Genomic DNA, 15548 nt, shown 5'->3' on the forward strand with positions numbered 1-15548 from the left:
TTTTTTTTTTTTTTTTTTTTTTTTCCTAAAGCCAGGAGAAGCCTGGATAAAAGCATCAGTGTTGAATTGATTTGCTGTTGGAGGGGTTCTGGGATTCAGAGGAAGATAGATGGAAAGGAGAATGAACTTTCAACTGATTGCTTCTGTGTCTCAATTACTGAGGAATTTAGGATATTTGTGAGTGAGGCCAGCAGTGGATTTGGAAGTTTGAGTGAAATAAAGGTTTAATGTTGCTCTCAGAATCTGGATGTAAAGGAGCTATTTAAGGTTGAGTCAAAGTTTATTGGGCCATATTGGCTGCCACGGTACAATTGGATAATAAGTACAAAGGAAGTGGGTTGAATTGACTAGATCTAAGAATTAGTTAAGTGGAAATTCAAGTCCAATGAATAAACAATTAAGGATTCTGCTGAAAGTGTAAGTTGAATGATTGGCCAAGCCATTGAGGATGGTCAGAGAAGTCAATAGAGGGTGCCACTTTTTTTTTTCAAAGTTGTACTTAAAATCAGCCAGACCAAGTATGCAGAGAATCTAACGTCACTATATCAGTCTTTCCATTATTTTTTATAACTGATTCTGTTTAGCCAGAGAAGCACCCCATAGTCAAGATTTGATATCCAATTATTTCATAGAAGTTTTTGTCACATTGTTAACGACAGCCAATTCTTTGACATCCAAGTCCATTTTTTTCTTTGAAATTGAAATTTAATTTTTATCACAGCCATCTAATTTTTGTCCCTTTAAAAATGCAGTAGAGACAGAGCAATTAAGTAATTGCTCAGGATTTCAAAACAGAGATAGGCAGTGTATTATAGTGGTTCAGAAGGCAAGACTGCAGAGTCAGATGGCTGTGGTAAAGATTAAATGGGTGATTGAATATATGTAGTGCACTTAACAGTGCTGAGCAGTTTCTGTGAATTGTCAACTGTCATTATTGTGGGTGATGATTGTCACTGTCACTTGGACAGTACACTCTCTGCCCTTCAAGGCAGCCTGTCCTTTTCTAAGATGTTTTTGATATTTAAAATTCTCTCATATGCTGAACAGACATTTTCTTCCGTAACTTCTAGTGTTTAATTCCAGTCCAGCTTGCTGGAAAATGGAGAACAAGCTTATGGTTTTTTTTTAAGGTGTTGCTCTCCTTTTACAAATCAGAAACACTGCTCCTCTGATGACTGCTTCTGGCTTCTGGAGTTCAGAAATCTTGAGCATTTTTTCAAAGTGTTTCTTCTGTGAAATAAGGCTATCGTTACTTGGTAACCAAGATATACTCAGATGATTGTGATTCCTCCAAGACTGCCTTCCAACGTGGGAAGTGAGAGATGGCCTAATAACTACAGTTTTTGCCAATAATAAAAATTAGTGTCAGTCCTGAGAACTCAATATGAATCCAGATGCTGCTTTCAATGACTGCGTGAATGAGTTTATTTAATCCTCATGACAGCATTAAGAGGCAGGTGCTGTGAATAGTCTCTTATTTAACAGACTAGGAAACCAAGTACATTTTTTCACACCTTTGTTCCTGTTTTCTTGCTTTTAAATTTCAGTCTCTTTTGTTTTTCTTGATAAATAGGTATTTTTCTTCTTATTTAAGATAAAGCCTGTTTCCACCAAACAACTTGTTAATTTTGTTAATGCTGCCGCTTCTGTTTCGATTCAATTTGTATGTTTATTATTAGATATTGTCAGAGGAATGTACCAAGAAGAGTGTTTTATAATAGGTAAAAAAAGTGTCTAGGAGGAAATTGCTGCTTTACATATTTTTAACCGATATGCATTTGAAGTAAGGAAATGGCGAAACCACCAATTTTGGTGTTTTAAATTTCCTTTAAATACGCATAAACTTTTGTTAAATATATACATACATGTGTATCTTTGTTATATTTTATTTATGCACTATGAAATTGATTTGATTGTTTTTAGTTGTATTGTTGCTCAGGAAGAACAAGTTTGGCATTTTCTCCTCCCCTCAAAAAAATCTGTTTTAAAGATGTGTCACTTTTTAAAAAGAAAAAGTAACATAATTTAACGAATGATCCCAAACTTACTACCTAAATAATAACAAGTTTGACTTCTTCTGTACTGAAAGCTTTTCCCAAGGTGAAAAGTCAAATAATCCTTGAGAAACTTTAACTTTACTTCATAGACTATCATTTTGCTATTGCGTGAAAGAACTCAGAAAAAGAAAACTTCCCTTTGATTGCGTTCAAAAATTGACTTCAAGTTTCACATAGTAATGTCCTTGATTTTTTGAAACAAATTCAAAGCCAATTTTTAAAGTTCGATGACTATTTTAAAAATCACTTCAAAAGTGACTTGTAGTTCTACATATAGCTAGTTAGGCAAATAACATCAAATACTGGAATCTGAGGCACACACACCCAAATGCACATGAGCACACATGGATACACAAAGGACCCACCTTATGCACTTTTTTTCTGTGAGCCTGGAGTCATTTAGCTTTCTGCCCTTTTCAAATTTCCTTCTGTTTTCTCATCGGTTTTCTTGGGTTGGGTTGGATTTTGCAGTGTTACTGAAACACACACACACACACACACACACACACACTGCTCACCTTTACATAAAGTGTTTTGTACTTTGATTTTGTATCACCTTTGCACCTTTCAAGTGCTGTGCTAAAAGAAGTATCACATACTTGTATGTAGGATCTCTGCTTGATTTTTATTTTTAGTTTTTGAATTTCTACAATAAATGCTTGTGGAAATGTGAAAAATTACTCCTTACCAAATTCTAAGGCAGCATGACTGAAATTGGAGAACACAGAACCTGTTGCGTTTTCTTACTGGTGAAAGTTTGGTTCCATAGCAATGCCAAGAATCATTCTGGTTCTTTTCCAGTTGCCTACAGTGGTCCCCCAAACCAAACTAACCTCTAAGGCTTGCAGAGGAAGGCAGTTGTGAAAGAAGACAATTGAGAAAGATCTTTTGTGCCCTAGCAAAACCAAATGATTGTTTGAGGTAAGCATTCCTATGATTCAGGCAATCCTTTCGCCTTGCTTTAAGGTCAAAGAAAGATTTTATTGTTGCTTGGCAGGTGGATTACCAGAACCCCACGTGACAAGTAGCTATGCAATGTTGGTGTCTTTTGGGAAGAAAAATATGAAATGTTGGGAAGGGAGTGGGAGCCGGGGTGGCGGGGTGGATGGATTGAGTATTTCCTTTGGCATTGTAAATGTTCCCGTGGCCTGTCACTAGGAGCTCCCTGGTGATCAAGCAGAGTGACACTGAGAGTAGTTTTCTTGAATGTTTATTTACTCAGTTTCACTTCATTTAGAAATAGTTGAATTAGGATGTGTTTAATAATTTCCTTGAGCCTCTTTCCCTTAGTGTTCTGTTCTTTAAGTCCTCTGAAAAACTGGTAAATAATAACAACGGTCATAATTGTCAGGTTACTTTAAAACAGAAATGACAATTCTTTTTGTTTTTTTTGGTACTGAGGCTTGACTGCAAGGCAGGCCACTGAACCGCTGAGCTAAATCCCCAGCCCCTTGAAATTACAATTCTTGAAGGTCTTCCTTTTACCAAATTTTACTGTGTTCCTAACTCTGAATTAAAATTTCATACCTGTTTGTATAGTCTTTCTCAAATCCTCATTTATCCACACAGAGTGTACTATAAGAGATTTCTAAAATGCAAACCTGAGTATACAACTTTGGTGACTATTCCTTAACTACAAGATTAAATCCAATAATGCGGTATTAGTGAAGGAAGACCTCCTCACCTCCACACATCCCCTGAATTCCAGGACTCCAGCCACATGAAGCTGCTTGTGGTTTATGTTCCCAATACTGTCTGCTTTCAAACAAGCTGTGGCCTCTGCTTAGTACACTCTCTCCTTCATACTTCCTACTAACCTGTCTCCTTAACTAATTCCTTAAAAACTTAGCTAAAGGGGCACAACTGTCCTGGTGGCCCCTGTTTCTGCAGGGGCTTTGTTTTGTGATCCCAGGGCTTCCCTTTGTGAAAACCATTAACAGGCTGAATTGTACTTACATAGCTTCTTGTCTCTTCACCTCAGGAAAAAAATAAAGGCTAATTTTATTAGTTTGGTTCTTAATGCCTATGCATAGCAGGTTATAATCACCCAAATTTATATTGAGTAGATTAATTAATGAATGGATAAATTATGTATTAATAATGCACATTGTTCTCCCATCCAAGTACTAAACTGGCCCAACCCTGCTTAGCTTTCAAGACCAGACGAGATGGGGGCATTCAGGGTAGTATGGCCATAGACAATGCTACACATTGTTTTGTGGTGAGATTTTGTTTCTTTCATTGACAATGACAAGTACCATTTAGAAATTGATTCGCCAAATGTGTATTAAGCATTTACTGTGGTACATACTGTTTTTAAAAGAAAAGAATATAGAAAGATTCTTAGTAGTACAAGTCCAAAACATGACTTTGCTCTTTATAGTTTGCTGAGAGACTCAACATTTATTCATTAAGCAAATGTGATGTGAGCACCTATTGTATATCTCTTACTGGCTAGTCTCTTAGGGTACATTAGTGTACAAAACAAAGACTCTTGCCCTGTAGAACACAGATTTTGCTTATATTCTAATAGAGTGGAGGGGGGAGGCAGTTATATGTGTGTATATATATGTAACGTAAAAAGGTCAGGGTGCAGAATTATTGAAAGGAAAATTAGTTGGGTGAGGGTTAGAAAGGTAGTCAGCTGTGGGGATTGTTGCAAACAGATGACATAGGATTTTGTGTGCCATTGAAGGACACTGGCTTTGATGATGAATTAATTAGAGAGCCATTTTAGGGTTTGAGCATAGGAGTGATTAAGTTTTAAAAAGAGCCCTCTTGGTGGGTCAAGAATAGACTCTGAAGAACAGAGTACAGTGGCATCAATTAGACTTTCCAGTAACCCAGGTAAGAGATTGTAGCATGAGTGAGGATATTTGCAGTGAAGGTAGCAGTGGTTAAATCCTAGGTTTTGAAAATGGAACCATCAGCTTTTGCTGGCAGATTGAGGTGGTCACGAGAAAAGTAGAGAAAAGTTAAGAATGAGTCCAAGGTTTTGTGCCTGAACAATTGAAAGAGTTGAAGTTGCCAATCAAGTGACTTGGAAATTTGTTGTTAGAGGTTTGTTTGTTTTTATTTTGTTTGGGGCTGTGGGGACAAGGGGGAATTTTGAATATATTAGGTAAGCTATTTTTATTAGAGATATCAAGTAAATAGATAGCTAAGTCTAGAGTTCAGGAAAAGAGCCTCACTGAAAATCCATGGCTGGGAGTCATCTGCCTGTGGATGCCATTAAAGTCAGGACAGTAGATAACTTTACTAAAGCGTTCGTGTCAGTAGAGAAGAGAATGATAACTAAGTTTTGGGCACACTATAACATTAAAAGATCAGGAAACAGACTGAGAAGGAGCAACCAGAGAGATAAGAAATCCAGGAAGGTATGGTGTCCTGAAAGACAAGGGAGGAAAACGTGTGAAAGAGGATGGAGCAATCCAGTGTGTCAATTTCCTCTGATCCATCCAGGATGCAGGATTCAGTCACATGGAAGTTACTGGTCGCCTCAGTGAGAGTCAGGTCAGTGGAGTGATGGAACAGGAGTCTGGTTATAGAGGACATAGTCCGCAGAATCCAGAACAGCCAGGTGGCTGAGGAAAGAACCAGGAGGTCTTCTAAGTCCTTGAAGTTAAAGAGCAACTAAAGCAAAAGGTCATCACCCTCCCCGTTATTGATACAATGTTACATGTTTCACAAATATTCCTTTACGTACATAGCACTATAGTTTGCGGGAGGGGGGGATCAAAGATAAATGATAGTTTTCTTTGCTCTCCCCACTTTTTTGATGCTTTGTGAGGACAAAAAAATCTGTAAGTTGTGCTTTTATTCCAAACGCGAGTAAATTGTTCAAGCTAAAAGCTTACTGATTCACTGGTTTTGTGGGTTTGTCTGGTTCATTTAATTCTGTTGTCAACTATTTTCCTTGATGGCTTTTTTCATCTTATAAATTGAAACTTAGTTCCATATTTGTGACACAGTTATTTCTGCAAATTTGGCCCAGTTTCTTAACCCAGAGACCTTTTCCTCTTTAATGAATGCTGTGAATATTTTAGAAAATAGTTCATTGTCCCTTTAGGTTTTAAGGATAGATATTTTTTCCTCATTTCTTTTCAAAATTATTGCTTTACAGTGGGAGAAGAGACGACCATTAATGATAGGAGAGAAAAAGTCTTTTCCTCATTTTGAAATGCTAGGATTTTTTTCTAATCATAAAATATGGTCAGATTCTGTTTTGTGGGTTGGATGTTCCATGCTGACCCTTTATGGAGGAGGATTCAGAGACGTTCAAGCCATGTTTATACTCAAGAGAAAAGAACACCTTGTTCTGGAATTACTTATTTCTTCTAATGTTGCATTTCTATCTTTCAAGACTCTAATCAAGTACTGATCGCATCATGGAGTGCCCCCTAATTGTTCTGTCTCTAGGTAGTATTGTTTTTCCTCTGAATCACTGTACTGCCTGTTGCCTGTACCCTTTACATTTGTTGTTGTTGTTGTTGTTTGTCGATAGTTTAAAATGCTTCACTTCTGAACAGACCTAGCTGTTTTCCCATTTCCCAACTTTGTGATTTTAGGCAAATTAAAATTTTGTGCCTCTATCTTCTCGTCTCTTAAGTAGGAGTAGTTTTTACTTCAGAAAGTAATAAGCCTTAGGAAGGGAGAATGCATATAAAAATATTAATAAAAACAGATAACAAATGCAAACTAAAGAAAAAAGCCCTATCTTTATGACAGATTTCCTGAAGGAAAGAAAACAGTTGTTTGTTCTGCCTCTCCTAATACCAACTCTCATCTGTAGAAAGAACTCAGTGTATATTTACTAATGACAATAGCACTTGGGATATGTGTGGAATGTTTGCTCTTGGAAACTGCAATGTGCATGTCTTGATATGCATATTGGTGAAGTGTTAGTTTTAGGAAATCTCCCAGACTAAAATCCTTATGGTGCAGTCTAGGGGAGTGATGTTGCAATTTTGATAATCCCTTTTAGTTTTCCTGACACTCATGAACATTGGTAAGTTTCCCCTACTCATTAAGGTTTTCATAGCCCAGAATTCACAATCTGCTTTAATTTTAATACAAATTGTCAGCATTTGTAGAATTAGAGGGGGATTGTTTTTTAAGCAAACTTTCATAAGCCATGTATTTTAATGAAGTGGAAAAGGATGAAAATGAAAAGAACCAAGTAGGCTTTAATGAATATACTCCTAATGCGAAAAATTGTAAATGTTTATATGTGACAAGCAAAATGACTTCTTCATTGAGATGCCACTGTTTCAGTCCCATGTATAATGTTTCACGCTTTTTCTATGATTAAATACTATGCATTTGTGATTTTCAAACACAAATAGCATCCGATTGTCTGTTTAGCTCCATATATTGCTTTTTTCCATGGATATGCAATGACTATTTCATTTATTTTTGTTCGTTTGTGTGGTACTGGGGATCCACCTCAGGACCTTTCACTTGTGAGGCAGGTGTGGACTGCTGAGCTAAATCCCCAGCCCACAATGACTATTTTAAATATACTTCTACATCATTTTAGTAGTTACATGATATTTTGTTCTATGATGGTACCATATTATAATTACAGTTAATTATTACTGACTGCAGGGTTTTTCGTCAAACAATATTTTGATGTACATATGATAAAACTTAGAGTTTAAAGACTACAAATACTTCCTGTACTTGCCAATATAAAATAGCTGACATGCTAATTTAAATTCAGTTTGTTCATTTGTATACATTTCTTTCTGAGTCCCATTTTTTAGTGATTTGTACAGTCATATTTGGAGCTCTTGTGTAATTAGGACAAACTTATTCTCTGAGAACAATCTGTATTTCTGTTTCTTAACCTAACACAGCCTTTTCCTCAGTTGACAAACTGTAGAGTTGTGATAATGTCATTAGTAAAATGCTCCTCTGACATCTTTTTGATAAAAGCCAGAGTGATCCATAACTTGGGGTTACTGAGGTTGCTGGGAGATCTGTTGTCATTATTCTTATGCCATTTCAGTGGAGAAAGACTGGCACATGGAGAGGCAGGGGATGAGAGAGGAGGACAGGGTTAGACATCTGTCCCACAGACTTGAGCTCAGCCACTATTTGCATCTTCATAGGTACAGTAACTTGAAATCCCAAGATTTTTCTAGATTAGTTAAGATAACAATTACTGTCTCCGGCTGCTCCTTGAGATAGCTCAGAAGAGCTAACATTTTTTGTATCAAAACTGACATTTCTGTTTTATACACTGAAAAAAATGGCACAAAAATTCTTTATGATATCCTGTTTGTCATTCAGTTTTGCAATAAATGTTTGTTGAATATGAGTATGTGTGAACCTAGCCCTGTGCTTGGGGCTGGGGTGATAATGAAGAGCAAGTTCCTAATCCGCTTTTGGGTGGGGCATATACATATTTTTAAAAATCTGCAATGTTTTATAGTACTTTGTTGGAATATATAATAAATGTGTTTTCAAGATCCCTAGTAGCCCAGAGAAAAGAAATACAAAGGTATTTACAGAGAAAGCAGCTCCATAGCAGGTTTATAAATGAGTAGGCATTTGCTAGGAGAAAAAAAACAAAGTTTCATGCAGTATCTCCAAAGAACAAAATATACTCTAGGAATATCTAGCAAGCAAGAAATGCAATGTTCATTTAAATTATAAAGATTACTTGGGTCAAGATTGTGAGGGAATTTTTTTCCTCATTTAATGATTTATTTCTCTTTATTTCTGGTGTTTAAAGGAACCTGCTTATTCTTTGTCAGGAAATTATGAAGTCATTTGATCCTGAAATATTAGATGAAATGGATATGGCATAGTAAGATGTTCTACTTCTTATCTAAATGACAAACTATTTTTTCCTGCCTGTATTAAATTGCTTAGAAATTATGGCTGCAGAGTCACAAAGTGATGTGAAGATAGAATAGATGGAGGCTACATAGTTTAAATTATCTGCTAAATTGTTGTGCTGTTAATAATACTCTTAAAATATGATGAAGGTCGCCATGTACATCTGTTGGTCTTTGCATTAGAAAGGCCTTGGGGTATACCTTCTGAGATTTCAAACAAAGTAGATTTATAGTGGAAAGGAAACAGGAGTTCAGACTAAAAAGATACATTGTAAGAGAACCATAATGATCTTATTTGAATATTTTCCACATTAATTGAGACATGTAATGCTATTACTTGTCATGATTTTTTAAATAAATTAATTTTATTTGTGACAGTTTTTTAATTTCTTATGGAGTTTCATGTAATAGCCAATGTGAATACTTGAAGAAAATAATCTATTAGAGCCCAGATTGTAATTAAATTTCTTCAGTGTATGATGATTTCTTTATTAATTTTGAACTTGTTTGTAAAGAAGGTTTTTTAAATTTTAGAAGCCTAATTAACAAAAAATTTATAGTGGGGATGAATTTCTAATATGATTATAAAATTGTTCACTTGGTAAATGTTTCCTGAGCATCTAGTCTGGGCCAAATATTGAATTTAAGTAACAACTTTATTGGTAGTTCTTAATAGACATAGTAAGCCCCTGACTTCATGGAGTTTACATTATAGCAAGGAGAAATAGCAACAAAAAGATAATTAAATCATTGCTGATTATGGTATTAGGAAAGAAATAAACAAGAGCATAGAGAAGCACCTCCTTTGGTAGAGTGGTTGGAGGAGGCATTGTAGGGAAAAGGCGGCGTAGGATGTACAAAGACCTTCAGCAAGAAAAGACCTAGGTTGGGTTTGAGCAATTCAAGTAAGGCTAGTGGAGCTGAAGCACTGTAAGAGGGAGAAGTGCATCCAGTGAGACCGCAAGATAAGTGGCAGACCCTGTGAAGTCTGATAGGCCACGGCAAAGAGTTGGGATTTTATTCTTAATGCAATGGGAATGCATTAAAAGATTTCCGCGCAAGGGTCTAACCTAAACTAATGCCCCTTTAAAGACCATTTTGTCATGTAGAATCAGGCAGCCAGTTGAAGGTTGTTGTAGTTATCTTGCAAGAGATGCTGGTATTTGGACTAGGGTGGTAGAGGAAAGATGGGGATAAGAAAATAGTTCCTGGAAATCAGCAAGACTTGAGAAAAGACATGCTAAAAGAGAAGAGAGAAATCTAGAATAACCTCTAGCTTATTGACTTGAGTAAAAAGGGGAACAAAGTGACATTAAACTAGATGAGAAAGTCAGGGGGAGGAGTGTGGAGGTACTTGAATTTTGTTTAGGACAATGGTGGGGAACCATGGCACACATGCCATGGTGGGCTGTTTGTTTTCATTGAAAGTTGTAGAACATTCACCATCCCTGGTTTAAAACATAGGTACTATGCCCAATATACTTGTGAGAATTCCAAAGTGAGATGACAGTTGGACATAATAAGTCTAACGCTAAGGAAAGTTCTAGGATCTAGCTAAAATTGCAGGTGAGATAACCACACTTCCAATCAGTATGTTGGCTTTAACTGAAAATGTATTTAGAATGTGATGTATTCTTCTGAAATACTATCTGTAGTGCATATTTTCTGCTCCTCAGTGACTCAATTTAGGACATAAGCCAGTAGTGAAAAATGAATGAAGTTCTCATTGGTAATTTTTCTTTTATTTCAAATGTTTCAATTTGGGGTTAGGGGTGTAGCCTGGTAGTAGAGTAGTTACCTAGAAAGCAAAGACCCTGAGTTTGATCCCCAGCATCAAACACACAGAAAGAATAAATATACATCCCAAATGCCTTAGCACAACACCCAAGGCCTTACGTGAAGAATATTCCAGATTCATGCTAGGCCCCTCCCCAACATGTATCCCTTTATTTCTATCATCACAAACAAATGGAAATTTCCAAAAAGTACTGTTTTCCCAATCCCAAGCCTTTTACAAAATGATGATCCTGTGTCCTGGAAATAGTCCATATTTTTCTGCATTGTACTTTACAGGTCATGATATAATTTGGGTATGTATCACCCATAAGAGACTTTCCAGAGTCTAGGCTTCCTGCCCTTCTGTGTGTTCTAACTTGGGTCTACTGTTTTTGAGTGCTGATAACTCTGTTTTGCCCTTCTGTCTCCTTGACAGCACCACCTTTAATAATCATGCAAGAGGGGCTCCTACCATGGATGACCTTGTACTTTAAAAAAACCTTCCTTTGTCCTTCCACTGACTGTGCTTCTCTTCATGGAGCAACCAGTCTGGAAATGCAAGGATTGTGCTTATCTGGAACCCTTCTGCTCCCTTTTAGGCCATACTTCATGTAACCAGGACCTCCAGATTCCAGAACTCTATGCCCAAGAGATGCTGAGCTTGCTTCAAAGGCTTGGAGCTTCTTGCCCAAGTCCATCTTCCTGAGAGTCAACCATGCCCCAGGGTATGCAACCTTGAACTTGAAGCATGGTGAGCAGTGTCTATAGGAGTGCAGTCAGAACTCATCTTATATACAGAAGGCCCTTTGAAACAAGAGGCAAGATTGTAGGTAGGAAGAGAAAGTGGTGGCATCAAAGAGTCTGGTGATTGTCCATTCGGGCCCAGAACATGCAGAAGTTCAAGATGCTTTTTTTTTTTGGTATGGGGATCGAACTCAGGACCTTGCCCTTGTGAGGCAGTCACAGAACCACTAAGCTAAATCCCCAGCCCTGAGATTCTTTATTCAATAACTGACCTTCACATTTTTATATGCTAACCCTGAACTGTCAAAATAAAAATGGGAAAACAATCCTATGTTTAATAACATCAAAAAGAATGAAATACTTAGAAATAAATTTATCCAGGAGAAGAAAAATTTGTAAACTGAAAACTACAAAACACACATGAAAGAAATTAAAGAAGGCATAAATAAATATAAAGCATCCCATGTTCATGGATTAGAACATTTAGTATTATTTATTTGTTCATATTACCTACAGTGATCTGCATAGTCAATGTAATTCTTATCAAAATGCCAGTGTCATTTATTATAGTTTTAGATGAGATCAGGTGCAGTCAGGGTAGTATGGCCATAGACCATTATAGATTTTAAAATCCTAAAAATTATATGAGACTACAGAGGACCCCCCAAAATAAAACACTCTTGCAAAAGAACAATACTAGAAGAACAATGGCATCACACTTCCTGATTTCAAAATATATTATGAAGCTACAATAATAAAAACAATGTGGCATAAAAATAGATATATAGAGCAGTGACATAGAATAAACAGCCCATAAATCAAGCCAGGCATATATGGTCCACTGTCATTCAGCAAAAATGCCAAGAATGTACAATGAGGAAAAGATTAAACTCTGAGAAAGGGCCTCAGGAAAATTGTGTATCTGCATGGAAAAGGATGGAATTGGGCTTTCATTTTACTCCATAAAGAAAAAACAACTCAAAGTGGGTTAAAGAGAAAATGTAGTGCCTGGGACTAAAAATGCTAAACTAAAACAAAAGGAAAGCTTCATGACACTGATGTTGGCAATGATTTCTTGGAAATGACAATGAAATCATAGGAGAACAAAAGCAAAAATAAGCAGTAGGAAAATCTCTTTTGCACAGCAAAATAAACTAAAATAGAGTGAAACTTACAGAATGAGGGAAAGTATTGACAATATATGGCATCAGAGATTAAATCCAAAATATATAAGGAAATCCCAACCCTCAATATCAAAAGAAAAGATAACCCAATTTTTTAAATGAGTAAAATAAAAACAAATAGATATTTCTCCAAAAAGATATAGAAAAGTCTGGCTTTCTCAAGTCAATTCATTTGAAAAATTGAAAGTAGTGAAGCTGACTGTGATAATAGTACTTGCGGATAGCAAGTGCCTGGTTTAGGTCAATAAGTGAATAGAAATCTTACTGTGAATGAAATGTGGTTTTCCCTTAGTAGTGGAGAATTGAACATAGGGCCTTTTCACTGAGCTATATTCCCAGCCACGTACTCATCTATTTATTTAGAGATAGAGTCTCTGTAAGTCACTTAGTTGTCCATTCTAGCCTCAAACTCAATCCTCCTGCCTCAGCCTCCTAGATTTCTGGGAGTATAGGCATTCACCACCATGCCTGGCTATGGGCTCTGAAAATGTTAGGGTGGACCTTTCCTTAGAGTGCTAGTCCTTGAAGTTTGTAGCATAAAACTTTACCTACTATCTAGCATAAGGGCTGCACACGCATAGATGTTGAAGCAAAGAATAAGTGTTCTATGGTTCTTACACAGGAATGAGTGAGCGATCCCTTCCTTCTTACTGGTTTAAGTGGTGACTTTGAATCTAAATATTAAAGCAGAAACCCTAAATCTGCTGGAAGATAGAACAGGTAGAAATATTGAAAACACAGGTGTAAGCAAAGACTTTCTGAACAAAACTTTATTTGCCTGGGAAATATCACAAAAAATCAACAACTGGGATCTTGTCTTACTAAAAAGCTTTTGCACAGCAAAAGAAACCACCAACAGTGAAGAGACAGCCCACAGTGAGAGAAAAAATTGTTGCCAGCTATTCCTCAGACTGAGGACTACTTCCTAGAATATATTTTAAAAACTCAAAAAAATCAGACCCTCCCTCCGATTTAAAGACCCAGTCCAAAAATGGATATCTGAAATTAATAGACATTTCTCAGATGAAGACGTAGAAATGGAAAATAAATATATGAAGAATTTCCAATGCCACTGGTCATTCAAGGATGCAAATTAAAACAACACTGAAAATCCATCTCACTCTGGAAAGAAGGGCTGTTATCCAAAAATCAACCAATAACAGATGCTCACAGGGCTGTGGGGAGAAGGAACCCTTCTCCACTGTTGGTGGGAGTGTAGACTGGTGCAACCACTGTGGAGATTCCTCAAAATACTAAAACAAAAAGTTCCATTTGACCTAGCTGTTTTCCTTCTTGGTATCTTCCCCAAAGAATGAAAAGTATCATAGCACAGCAGTATATGCCCAACTATGTTTATAGCAGCAGAGTTTGTAATAGATACATCTTGGAAACTCAAACCCAAATGTCCACAACCAATCAGTGGATAAAGAAGATGTGTTTTATATATACACAATGGAGTACTACTCTGCCATAAAGAATTATAAACTTGAGATATTACTAGCTAAATGGATGCACCTTGCGACAGTACTTTTAAGGGAAATAAATTGGACACGTGTTTAAATACCACATTGTTTCTCTGGTATGAGAAACTGAAAGTATAAATAAGGAGCAAAATGTAAAATAGATACTGGTAATTGGGAAGAAAATGTTTAAATGATAAGGGGAATATTTTGAATAATTTGAGCAGTTGTCTCCTCATACTTGCAACTTCTTCCCCCTTGTTTAAAAACCCCAGATAGGCAAGTTTTGCTGTTTCTCTGTTCTCTGCCCTCTCTGCCTGCATTAGGAAAAAGTGAAACTGTGCAGAGTGCTAGGTGCTTGATGATGAAAAATCCTGAAGTAGAGTCATCCACAACAAATGGTAAGCCTGGGCACGAGGGAGCTTAGCATTCCAGGGAGATTTAGCTGTATTAGCATGAGGAGAAGGGCACGTACTTTTTCCTGTTGGATGACTAGGGAATCACAATGTTAGTTCCTTCCTGGATTTCTTTCAGTTGAACTAAACTTTAGAATTAAGTGTTTATCCTGTTCCTTCGTGTTCAGAGAAGAGGTTATGTGTGATACCAGGGCATCAGCCAGCACAGTGGTGAACATCAAGGCAGCGAGCCAGACGCGTGAGATTTAAGTCATAGTGTTTCCAGTCTGAAGATCTGGGGATTTTTTTTTCCTCTTTTCAAACCATAGGAACTGGCATGGTTCAGTAAGGTTAGAAACTTACACGTGCAGATTTAGCATGCCATTTGAAACAAGTGAATTTGGCCAGGGTGGATTGAGAGTCTCTTCAAAGAAATCAGTGAAAATCCAAAGTTAATTTTTAATTTATGGGTATGGTTGCTTCAAAACTAATCAGTCCCTAAGTATACCCCTGGAAGGTTGGAAGACCAAGAGCAGCACGTGCTAAAATAAACCCAACATCAGAGAGAAAAGTCTTCACTGTTTACATTGGATGTTACACTTCCTTGGTTTGCAACCGATGCTGTGTTGGATTCTGATGGAATGAATGATAAGGTTGCCCCCTGGTATTAAAAGCACATTTCAACCTCTTGTGCCAATCTGGAAATGGGGAATGGAGAGTCAAGTCAGCAGGTGAAGAGCACACAGAAAATATCCACAGATGTCTTCCCAGATGCACTGTGGACATTTCTAGTTGAGGACGTGGGTTTCCACTTTGATCACCTTAGTGAAGTTCGGTGTTTACCTGATATGTCTGTAATAGGAATGAGCTGCATTTATGATCATTTCTATTATTATTCCAAAAGAATCTGTTGGAAGACAGGCTGCAGATTTAGCTCAGTGGTTCTGCTGCCTGCTTTGAAAGTGCAAGGTCCTGAGTTCGATCTCTGGTACCAAAGAAAAGAATCCTCTGGAAGAAATTGAAAATTGTATGAAATGAACCTGAAACTTTTTTTTTTTTTTTTTTTTTTTTTTTTTTTTTGGATAGC

At 36.9% G+C, this 15548-nt stretch overlaps 1 protein-coding gene across 7 annotated transcripts in view; it reads left to right on the forward strand.

Annotated features, from left to right (window-relative positions):
- Positions 1 to 15548, forward strand: part of Pip5k1b (phosphatidylinositol-4-phosphate 5-kinase type 1 beta) — a 411290-nt gene that overhangs the window by 196866 nt on the left and 198876 nt on the right. The window contains exons 1-2 of one of the 7 annotated variants that reach the window (XM_033757713.1): positions 2859 to 2978; positions 11278 to 11429. The exons of 3 other annotated variants lie outside the window; for them this stretch is intronic. The gene's annotated coding sequence lies outside the window, so the exon portion shown is untranslated. Of the gene's footprint in view, positions 1 to 2173; positions 2979 to 11277; positions 11430 to 15548 lie in introns of those variants that run through there. 3 more of the 7 variants (XM_033757712.1, XM_019204787.2, XM_033757717.1) reach the window with 3 other exon arrangements.

Source organism: Fukomys damarensis, unplaced genomic scaffold (assembly GCF_012274545.1).
Source record: "Fukomys damarensis isolate Sample0158 unplaced genomic scaffold, DMR_v1.0_HiC HiC_scaffold_31, whole genome shotgun sequence".
Classification (NCBI taxonomy): Eukaryota; Metazoa; Chordata; class Mammalia; order Rodentia; family Bathyergidae; genus Fukomys; species Fukomys damarensis.